This window comes from Ranitomeya imitator, chromosome 1 (genome assembly GCF_032444005.1).
Source record: "Ranitomeya imitator isolate aRanImi1 chromosome 1, aRanImi1.pri, whole genome shotgun sequence".
Classification (NCBI taxonomy): Eukaryota; Metazoa; Chordata; class Amphibia; order Anura; family Dendrobatidae; genus Ranitomeya; species Ranitomeya imitator.
This window is the reverse complement of record NC_091282.1, coordinates 903,729,225-903,740,257: the sequence shown is the minus strand read 5'-3', so window position 1 is coordinate 903,740,257 and position 11,033 is coordinate 903,729,225.

The following is an 11,033-nucleotide window of genomic DNA, read 5'->3' as shown; positions in this document are numbered from 1 at the left end:
ATTTATTTTCATATGCAACTTTCTCCGTTTACCAATGACAGGAAAAAGGTTCTGTTCATCATTAATATCTTGACTGCTGAGGCTCTTGCATGGGCCCCACCTTATGTGGAACAGAATTCCAACCACCTGAGCGACTTTGTTTCCTTCATCACAGCTATAGATCAAGTATTTGATAACCCAAATCGTTATGCTATAGCTGAAACCAAATTGTATAACCTACATCAAGGACGGCGCTCTGTAACTGAATATACCTCCGAATTCCACCGATGGCAGGCACCATATGGAATTTAGCTGCCCAGAGGAGTCAATTTCTCTGAGGATTCTCAGAGCTTATGAAAGATGAACTTTCAAGGGTCGAGACCACTGATAATTTACAAGACTTTATTAAAGGGAACCTGTCACCCCGAAAATCGCGGGTGAGGTAAGCCCACCGGCATCAGGGGCTTATCTACAGCATTCTGTAATGCTGTAGATAAGCCCCCGATGTTACCTGAAAGAGGAGAAAAAGACGTTATATTATACTCACCCAGGGGCGGTCCCGCTGCTGGTCAGGTCGGATGGGCGTCTCCGGTCCGCTGCGGCGCCTCCCATCTTCATTACAAGACGTCCTCTTCTGATCTTCACCCACGGCTCCGGCGCAGGCGTACTTTGCTCTGCCCTGTTGAGGGCAGACAAAGTACTGCAGTGTGCAGGCGCTGGGCCTCTGACCTTTCCGGCGCCTGCGCACTGCAGTACTATCCTCTGCCCTCAAAAGGGCAGAGCAAAGTACGCCTGCGCCGGAGCCGTGGCTGAAGATCAGAAGAGGACGTCTTGTAATGAAGATGGGAGGCGCCACAGCGGACCGGAGACGCCCGTTTAACCTGACCAGCAGCGGGACCGCCCCTGGGTGAGTATAATATAATGTCTTTTTCTCCTCTTTCAGGTAACATCGGGGGCTTATCTACAGCATTACAGAATGCTGTAGATAAGCCCCTGATGCCGGTGGGCTTACCTCACCCGCGAATTTCGGGGTGACAGGTTCCCTTTAAATTTTGCATCCGAATTGATCAAAGATTCACTGGACAAAGAAAGGAAAGATTGTGAGTATTTGGAAACAACTATAACTACTCCTTTACACAATCTGCATTAAAAAATCAACAAGAAATGGAAAGTGTTCCTGAACCTATGCAAATTGATGTAATCCGAAAACTTCTCTCTGCTGTGGAGAAGGAGAGGCGATGTACAGAGAATTTGTGCCTCTATTGTAGGGTTCTTGACATTTTGCTATTAATTGTCCTTAGAAAATGCCAAAACTGCAACTGCAACCAATTTAGACCTTTCTGAATGGCTAGATCCCGTTATGCAGACCATCTCATCTGTAATGCAGGATAAAGGCAAAGAGCAATCACCATCATCTCTTTTTGTCATTCCCATACAGGTCATAATTTGGACTCCAAAAATACAATGTTCTGTCATGTTAAATTTTGGAGCAGGAGGAAATTTCATGGACTTACAAATCACACTAGATAATAACACTGCAAATAGGACTAAATCTATGCCAATTGATATGGAAACTGTGAATGGATCACTTTTATCATCTGGACCTGTTACTCACAAGACAATTGAACTTCAAATCTGCATTGAACCAGCTCATCATGAAGCGGTTAATTTTCATCTTATTTCATCTCCAAAATTTCCAGTTATTCTAGGAATTCCCTGGTTTTCAATCCATAACCCGTCTTATCAACTGGGCATCAAGGACCATTACCTTTCCCTCTGAGTACTGTAAGAACAATTTCCACGCTAATGTATCTGTTTACAAACAAATCCTAGATTTCTCATCAGAATTTTGATAACTACCACCTCAGTAGCAGCAGTTCAGTGAGGTCTCCAGTAAGAAGAAAGCCGATCAATTGCCTCCTAATCGTTCTTTCGACTGTCCCTTTGATTTACTTCCTGGAGCATCCATTCCGTTTGAGCAAATTACAATCTTTCTAAGCCAGCACTGAAAGAACTAGAAGAATACCTAGACAAAAATTTAGAGAAAGGCTTCATTCAACCTTCTTTTTTGGCAGCTGGAGCACTCTTGTTTTTTTTTTTTAGAAAAGAAGGACTCAAACCTGCGGCCATGTAGTGACTATAGAGAAATAAATAAGATTACCATTAAAAATCGCTGCCCACTCCCCTTAATCCCTGAATTGCTGGAGAGACTGCCAGAATTTACATACTCGATCTAAGAGGGGCTTATAATCACATATGAATCTGCCCAGATGAGTGGAAAACTGCCTTTAAAACTAGAAATAGACATTTTGAATACCTGGTTATGCCTTTCGACCTTAGCAATGCCCCTGACGCCTTTCAGCACTTCATTAATGATGTTTTTCGAGATTTCTTGGATCAATTTGTTATTGTTTCTCTCAATTATATTCTTATATTTTCAGATTCCTTGGAGGAGTATCGCAGACATGCCCAGCTAGTCCTGGAAAGTCTACAGGAGAACCATCTCTATATCAAACTAGAAAAATGTGAATTTGAAAAAAAAGCAACTCAATTTCTGGGATATATCATAACCCCAGAAGGTCTAAGTTTGGATCCCAGTAAAATCAGAGCGGTAGTTGACTGGCCTACCCGAAGAAATTTAAAAGATGTTCCGCGCTTTATAGGATTTGCAAATTTCTACAGAAGATTCATTGAAAACTTTTCAAAAATCATTTTATCAATTACCTCACTCACAAAAAAAAGCCAAAATGTTTTTCTGGTCTCCAGAGGCACTTCCGAACCATTACTAGTCCATCCAGATCTTGAACTGCCATTTATTGTCGAAGTAGATGCTTTAGACTATGTGGTGGGAGCCGTTTTATTACATCGAGGGGATAAGATGCAGCTTCATCCATGTGCATTCCTTTCTCATACCATGTCATCTGCAGAAAAGAACTATGACATTGGAAATAAAGAACTTTTAGCTATTAAAGTCGCCTTTTCTGAATGGAGACATCTTTTGGAAGTCACCAATCATCCGGTGTCGGTTCTTACTGACCACAAAAAAATTAGAATTTATCCTTACAGCTAAGAGGTTGTCTGCAAGACACTCACATTGGGCCTTATTTTTCTCCATGTTTATTTTATAATTTCTTATCGGCCTGGTTCAAGGAATGGCAAGGCTGATGCTGTGTCCAGGATATTTACTGAACCTGGACCTCAGAAGAGGTTTAACACTGACTGTACCATTCTACGTACAAATTTTTTTTGGGAATACTGGACTCCAAAGAATTTTTGACAAATATTATCGAGGAATACCAAACTGACTTTTTTCTTAGCCATCCTTCTACAGACATTGATTTATCTTTCTAAGAAGGGATTTTGGATTAAGAACGACAAAATATATGTCCCTAAATCTGCTCAACTTGAAGTTCTCAAATGTCTCCATGATTCTAAAATTGTTGGACACCTTGGAGTAAAAAAACGCAAGAAATACTGTCTTGTTCTTTTTGATGACCTAATTGTACAAATGATGTGAGAAAATATGTTTCCTCCTGCTTGACATGTGCACGGAACAAGATGCCACGATCTTCTCCTCTAGGACTCCTTCAACCTCTTCCAGTTCCATCTAGGCTTTGGGGATCAATCTCAATAGATTTTATCGTGGACCTACCTCCATCTAAAAAAATGACTGCTATCTTTGTTGTGGTGGATCCGCCCACAAAGATGGCCCATTTTTTGCTAACTATGGCTTGCATCTGGTATTTATTCCTAATCTTCCATTTAATACTTTGGTACTTTGGTTCCTGTTGCTACAAACAGACTTACAGAGTTGCAGAAAGCTCAAAAAGAACTGAGATGTTACTAAAGGCCCAAGAAATTACAAAGAAACACCAGAAAAACATTGCAAAACCCCTCCTACCCTTCAGGTCGGTAACAAGGTTTGGCTTTCTGCCAAAAAATTTGAAAATGAACATACCGTCTTCCAAACTGGGTCAAAAATTCATAGGACATTTTCAAATTTCTGCACAAATTGACCCTGTTGCCTTCCATTTAAAGCTTTCTAACAACCTTAAAATTCACCCTGTGGTCCATGTATCCTTGCTCAAATCATTCATTGAGAACCTGTTTATAGGAAGAATTCAGCCACCTCCTCCACAAGAAAAAGTATGGGGTGAAGAAGAGTACATTGTGGCTGAAATTCTGGACTTTAGAAGATTTAGAGGAAGACTACAGTATTTGGCGCAATGGAGGGGTTGCAAACCAGAAGATAATTCACGGGAGTCGGAGGGCAATGTCCATGCAGCCAGCCTTACAAGAGCTCTTCATCTTTTCATGACAGGTGGTGAGTTTTCCTTCAATGGAAGTCTTCCAACAGAGGCTGGACAGACATCTGTCTGAGATGATTTAGTGAATCCTGCTTTGAGCAGGGGTTGGACCAGATGACCCAGGAGGTCCCTTCCAGCTCTACCATTCTATGATTCTATGATCTGAGACACCCAGAGAAGCCAGCACCTGAGATGTCCAGAGGGGAGTACTGTTAAAATTTGAACCCAGCAGCTCTTGTGCACCAGGCGGCAGCTGTTCTCTCTGAGCTAAACAGCTTGCTGGACAGTTCTGTGCTAACCCAAATACCATAAAGATACAGTCTTCCCAAAACCTGTCTGATGACAAATGCACTAGCAAATACTTGTATTTATGTTGTTTATGATGGTGTCCACCCTGAGTTCTTGTTGGTCTCCACCCTGAGTTTATGATTGGCTCCATCTTGATTAAGCACCTCATTTAAACCTGGCATTGCATTCCCTTCTTTGCGAGATTATGGAGCTGCCAGCCTCTACTCAAGCTTCCTTTCATCTGCTGCTTATTCTCAAAATTTTACTGCTGCTCCATTTACCGACCTCTGGCTATCCCTTACTATACTACATGCTGCTCCTTCAAACTACTTAATGCTCCTGCTTGCTACTGGCTGACCTTATAGAATGTTAGAGTTAGGAGGGACCTCAAGGGTCATCATGTCCAACCCCCTGCTCAATGCAGGATTCGCTAAACCATCTTAGACAGATGTCTGTCCAGCCTCTATTTGAAGACTTCATTGAAGGAGAACTCACCATGTCTCATGGCAGCCTGTTCCACTCATTGATCACCCTCACTGTCAAAAAGTTTTTCCTAATATGTAATCTGTATCTTCTTCCTTTCAGGTTTATTCCATTGCTACTCGTTTTTCCATGTGCAAATGAGAATAATGATGATCCCTCTACACTGTGACATCTCTTCAGATATTTGTAGACAGCAATTAAGTCTCCTCTTAGCCTTCTTTTTTGCAAGCTAAACATTCCCAGATCCTTTAACTGTTCCACATAGGACATAGTTTACAGTCTGCTCACCATCCTGGTAGCTCTTTTCTGAACTTGCTCCAGTTTTTCAATGTCATTTTTAAAATGAGGAGGCCTGACCCTGGAGGAGTGGAGGGAGATAATTACTTCATGTGATTTAGACTCTGCTTCTCTTAATACATCCTAGAACTGTTTACCTTTTTTCCTGCTACATCACACTGTTTACTAATGTGCAGTCTGTGATCTACAGTTGTGGCCAAAAGTATTGACACCCCTGCAATTCTGTCAGATAATACACAGTTTCTTCCTGAAAATGATTGCAAACACAAATTCTTATTGGTATTATTATCTTCATTTAATTTGTCTTAAATGAAAAAACACAAAAGAGAATGAAGCAAAAAGCAAAACATTGATCATTTCACACAAAACTCCAAAAATGGGCCAGACATAAGTATTGGCACCCTCAGCCTAATACTTGGTTGCACAACCTTTAGCCAAAATAACTGCGACCATCCGCTTCCAGTAACCATCAATGAGTTTCTTACAATGCTCTGCTAGAATTTTAGACCATTCTTCTTTGGCAAACTGCTCCAGGTCCCTGATATTTGAAGGGTGCCTTCTCCAAACTGTCATTTTTAGATCTCTCCACAGGTGTTCTATGGGATTCATGTCTGAACTCATTGCTGGCCACCTTAGAAGTCTCCAGTGCTTTCTATTAAACCATTTTCTAGTGCTTTTTGAAGTATGTTTTGGGTCATTGTCCTGCTGGAAGACCCATGACCTCTGGGGGAGACCCAGCTTTCTCACACTGGACCCTACATTATGCTGCCAAATTTGTTGGTAGTCCTCAGACTTCATAATGCCATGCACATGGTCAAGCAGTCCAGTGCCAGAGGCAGCAAAGCAACCCCAAAACATCAGGGAACCTCCGCCATGTTTGACTGTAGGGACCGTGTTCTTTTCTTTGAATGCCTCTTTTTTTCTCCTGTAAACTCTATGTTGATGCCTTTGCCCCAAAAGCTCTACTTTTGTCTCATCTGACCAGAGAACATTCTTCCAAAATGTTTTAGGCTTTTTCAGGTAAGTTTTGGCAAACTCCAGCCTGGCTTTTTTATGTCTCGGGGTAAGAAGTGGGGTCTTCCTGGGTCTCCTACCATACAGTCCCTTTCCATTCAGACGCCGACGGATAGTACAGGTTGACACTGTTGTACCCTCAGACTGAAGGGCAGCTTGAACTTGTTTGGATGTTAGTCGAGGTTCTTTATCCAACATCCGCACAATCTTGCGTTGAAATCTCTTGTCAATTTTTCTTTTCCATCCACATCTAGGGAGGTTAGCCACAGTGCCATGGGCTTTAAAGGGACTCTGTCACCTGAATTTGGAGGGAACAATCTTCAGCTATAGAGGCGGGGTTTTCGGGTGTTTGATTCACCCTTTCCTTACCCGCTGGCTGCATGCTGGCTGCAATATTGGATTGAAGTTCATTATCTGTCCTCCGTAGTACATGCCTGCACAAGGCAATCTTATAAAGCCAAAAAAAGAAAAACGGCCAACAAAAGCCGCAGCCAGCTCACCAACCAGACCATCAGATGTGGAGCACGAAAGTAAGTCCTGACCCGGGACTCCAAGCAGCAGCAGATCCAACCATGTATATACTCCAGCTCCAGATAAATGGTAAAAAACTTTTTCTTTATTGATCCAACGTAATAAAAACAGGATAATCCTTACAGATGGCAGACAGAATAAGTGATTGCGCAGAGAACGGCTACGCGTTTCGACCACAGCGGGTCTTACTCATGCCTAGATAATCTCAGAAATGGTAGCTATATATATAGCACCCTAGAACCTATCACAAGCATTTCATCCGTCACATGACTAAATACACAGGTCCTGGAAGTGCATAAAAGAAAAATACAGATAGTATGGTAGCTATATATATAGCACCCCAGAACCTATCACAAGCATTTCATCCGTCACATGACTAAATACACAGGTCCTGGAAGTGCATAAAAGACAAATACAGATAGTATGGTAGCTATATATATATAGCACCCCAGAACCTATCACAAGCATTTCATCCGTCACATGACTAAATACACAGGTCCTGGAAGTGCATAAAAGACAAATACAGATAGTGCATATAAAAGTAAAATAACGCATACATAAATGCAAAATATAAAATTGTCAAACCTACCTATTGCCCTAATTAGCAATAATGGTAAAGTATTTCGTTTTTTACCATTTATCTGGAGCTGGAGTATATACAGTGGGGCAAAAAAGTATTTAGTCAGTCAGCAATAGTGCAAGTTCCACCACTTAAAAAGATGAGAGGCGTCTGTAATTTACATCATAGGTAGACCTCAACTATGGGAGACAAACTGAGAAAAAAAAATCCAGAAAATCACATTGTCTGTATTTTTAACATTTTATTTGCATATTATGGTGGAAAATAAGTATTTGGTCAGAAACAAACAATCAAGATTTCTGGCTCTCACAGACCTGTAACTTCTTCTTTAAGAGTCTCCTCTTTCCTCCACTCATTACGTGTAGTAATGGCACCTGTTTAAACTTGTTATCAGTATAAAAAGACACCTGTGCACTCCCTCAAACAGTCTGACTCCAAACTCCACTATGGTGAAGACCAAAGAGCTGTCAAAGGACACCAGAAACAAAATTGTAGCCCTGCACCAGGCTGGGAAGACTGAATCTGCAATAGCCAACCAGCTTGGAGTGAAGAAATCAACAGTGGGAGCAATAATTAGAAAATGGAAGACATACAAGACCACTGATAATCTCCCTCGATCTGGGGCTCCACGCAAAATCCCACCCCGTGGGGTCAGAATGATCACAAGAACGGTGAGCAAAAATCCCAGAACCACGCGGGGGGACCTAGTGAATGAACTGCAGAGAGCTGGGACCAATGTAACAAGGCCTACCATAAGTAACACACTACGCCACCATGGACTCAGATCCTGCAGTGCCAGACGTGTCCCACTGCTTAAGCCAGTACTTGTCCGGGCCCATCTGAAGTTTGCTAGAGAGCATTTGGATGATCCAGAGGAGTTTTGGGAGAATGTCCTATGGTCTGATGAAACCAAACTGGAACTGTTTGGTAGAAACACAACTTGTCGTGTTTGGAGGAAAAAGAATACTGAGTTGCATCCATCAAACACCATACCTACTGTAAAGCATGGTGGTGGAAACATCATGCTTTGGGGCTGTTTCTCTGCAAAGGGGCCAGGACGACTGATCCGGGTACATGAAAGAATGAATGGGGCCATGTATCGTGAGATTTTGAGTGCAAACCTCCTTCCATTAGCAAGGGCATTGAAGATGAAACGTGGCTGGGTCTTTCAACATGACAATGATCCAAAGCACACCGCCAGGGCAACGAAGTAGTGGCTTCGTAAGAAGCATTTCAAGGTCCTGGAGTGGCCTAGCCAGTCTCCAGATCTCAACCCTATAGAAAACCTTTGGAGGGAGTTGAAAGTCCGTGTTGCCAAGCGAAAAGCCAAAAACATCACTGCTCTAGAGGAGATCTGCATGGAGGAATGGGCCAACATACCAACAACAGTGTGTGGCAACCTTGTGAAGACTTACAGAAAACGTTTGACCTCTGTCATTGCCAACAAAGGATATATAAAGTATTGAGATGAAATTTTGTTTCTGACCAAATACTTATTTTCCACCATAATATGCAAATAAAATGATAAAAAAACAGACAATGTGATTTTCTGGATTTTTTTTTCTCAGTTTGTCTCCCATAGTTGAGGTCTACCTATGATGTAAATTACAGACGCCTCTCATCTTTTTAAGTGGTGGAACTTGCACTATTGCTGACTGACTAAATACTTTTTTGCCCCACTGTACATGGTTGGATCTACAAGGCAATCTTGCCTTGCGCAGGCGTGTACTATGGAGGACAGAGAATGAACTTCAATCCAATATTGCAGCCAGCATGCAGCCAGCGGGTAAGGAAAGGGTGAATCAAACACCTGAAAACCCCCCCTCTATGGCTGAAAATTGTTCCCTCCAAATTCAGGTGACAGTGTCCCTTTAAACTTCTTGATGAGACTGCGCACGGTAGACACAGGAACATTCAGGTCTTTGGAGATGGACTGGTAGCCTTGAGATTGCTCATGCTTCCTCACATTTTGGTTTCTCAAGTCCTCAGACAGTTCTTTGGTCAACTTTAATCCATGTCAACTGGCAGCAAGTGTGATTTAGTTATTGCCAACAACTGTTAGGTGCCACAGGTAAATTACAGGTGCTGTAAATTGCACAAATTAGAGAAGCATCACATGATTTTTCGAACAGTGCCAATACTTTTGTCCACCCCCTTTTTTATGTTTGTTGTGGAATTATATCCAATTTGGCTTTGGGACAATTATTTTTGTGTTTTTTTTATTTAAGACAAATTAAATGAAGATAATAATACCAAAGAATTTGTGATTGCAATCATTTTCAGGAAGAAACTGAGTATTATCTGACAGAATTGCAGGGGTGTCAATACATTTGGCCACAACTGTATATTGGCGAAACTATGCAAAGACTACAAACTAGGATGAATCTACACAGACACACAATCAGGAATGAAATGGACACACCGGTGGGAAAACATTTCTCTGGACTTGGCTTGGACACAGTATGACAGATTTAAAAGTCTTAATACTAAAAGGTAGGGTTGAGCGACTTTTACTTTTATAGGATCGGGTCGGGTTTCACGAAACCCGACTTTTTCAAAAGTCGGGTCAAGTGAAATCGGCCGATCCTATAAAAAAGTCGGGGTCGGGGGTCGGCCGAAACAGGAAACCCAATGCAGTGCATTGGGTTTCCAATGGTTCCTAGGGTCTGAAGGAGAGGAAACTTCCTTCCACTCTTTCATTATCATCCTATGCCATCAGGAGCCAGCCTATTAGCCACTTGGCTGGAGCAGCCAAAATAAAAGATCTGCCTATTGACCTATGGTATTTCTTGTCTTGGATCCTCAGGATCTGCTTTTTTTTCCATTAACCTCACACCCTCTCTTCCCCTTACCAGAAAACAGGTCAATAAATTATAATAAATTATAGTCAATAATATATACATGCACCACAGTGGCACAGTTACACTCACTAAACATGTCTAAACATGTCAACTTATCTCGCTAAAACAATGCTTTATACATCTATGTTGACCAAAAAAGTGCTGTAAAATATGATTTTCAGAAATAAGCAGCGAAAAGGAAGGACAGAATTGCTTGTTTTTTTTAATAGTTGTTACCCCACCTTCCTTACAAAAAATATTAATAAAATATAGGAGGAAGAAGGGAAAACATTACTGGTATTCTAACTTAAAAAAAATTCACTACAGTATTCATTATAGTTTCGAGCTTAGACGGTTTCCTTTACATTACTCTGCTGAGTAGAGAAACTTTTATGTGGTCTTATAGAATTATGATTATGGGATGGACATGTATTTTGTGTAGTGTGTATGTAAGTGTATTATTTTATTCTACCACTGTACAATTTATTTAGCAAATTATCATTGCATAATCTCAGCTTTGTACCGTGCATTGCAGTGTGTATTATTATAATGTATCATGTTTATTTTTGTACTATGCTTTTCTATCTCCACCCAACAGATAATGAGATTAATTTGGGAAAATATTCTGCTTCTAGGAATCTATATCAGAAGGGAGAATAAACAAGTTGTGACACGACCTTCAGGGGATATGGAGGAAACTATTGTCTTTTTATC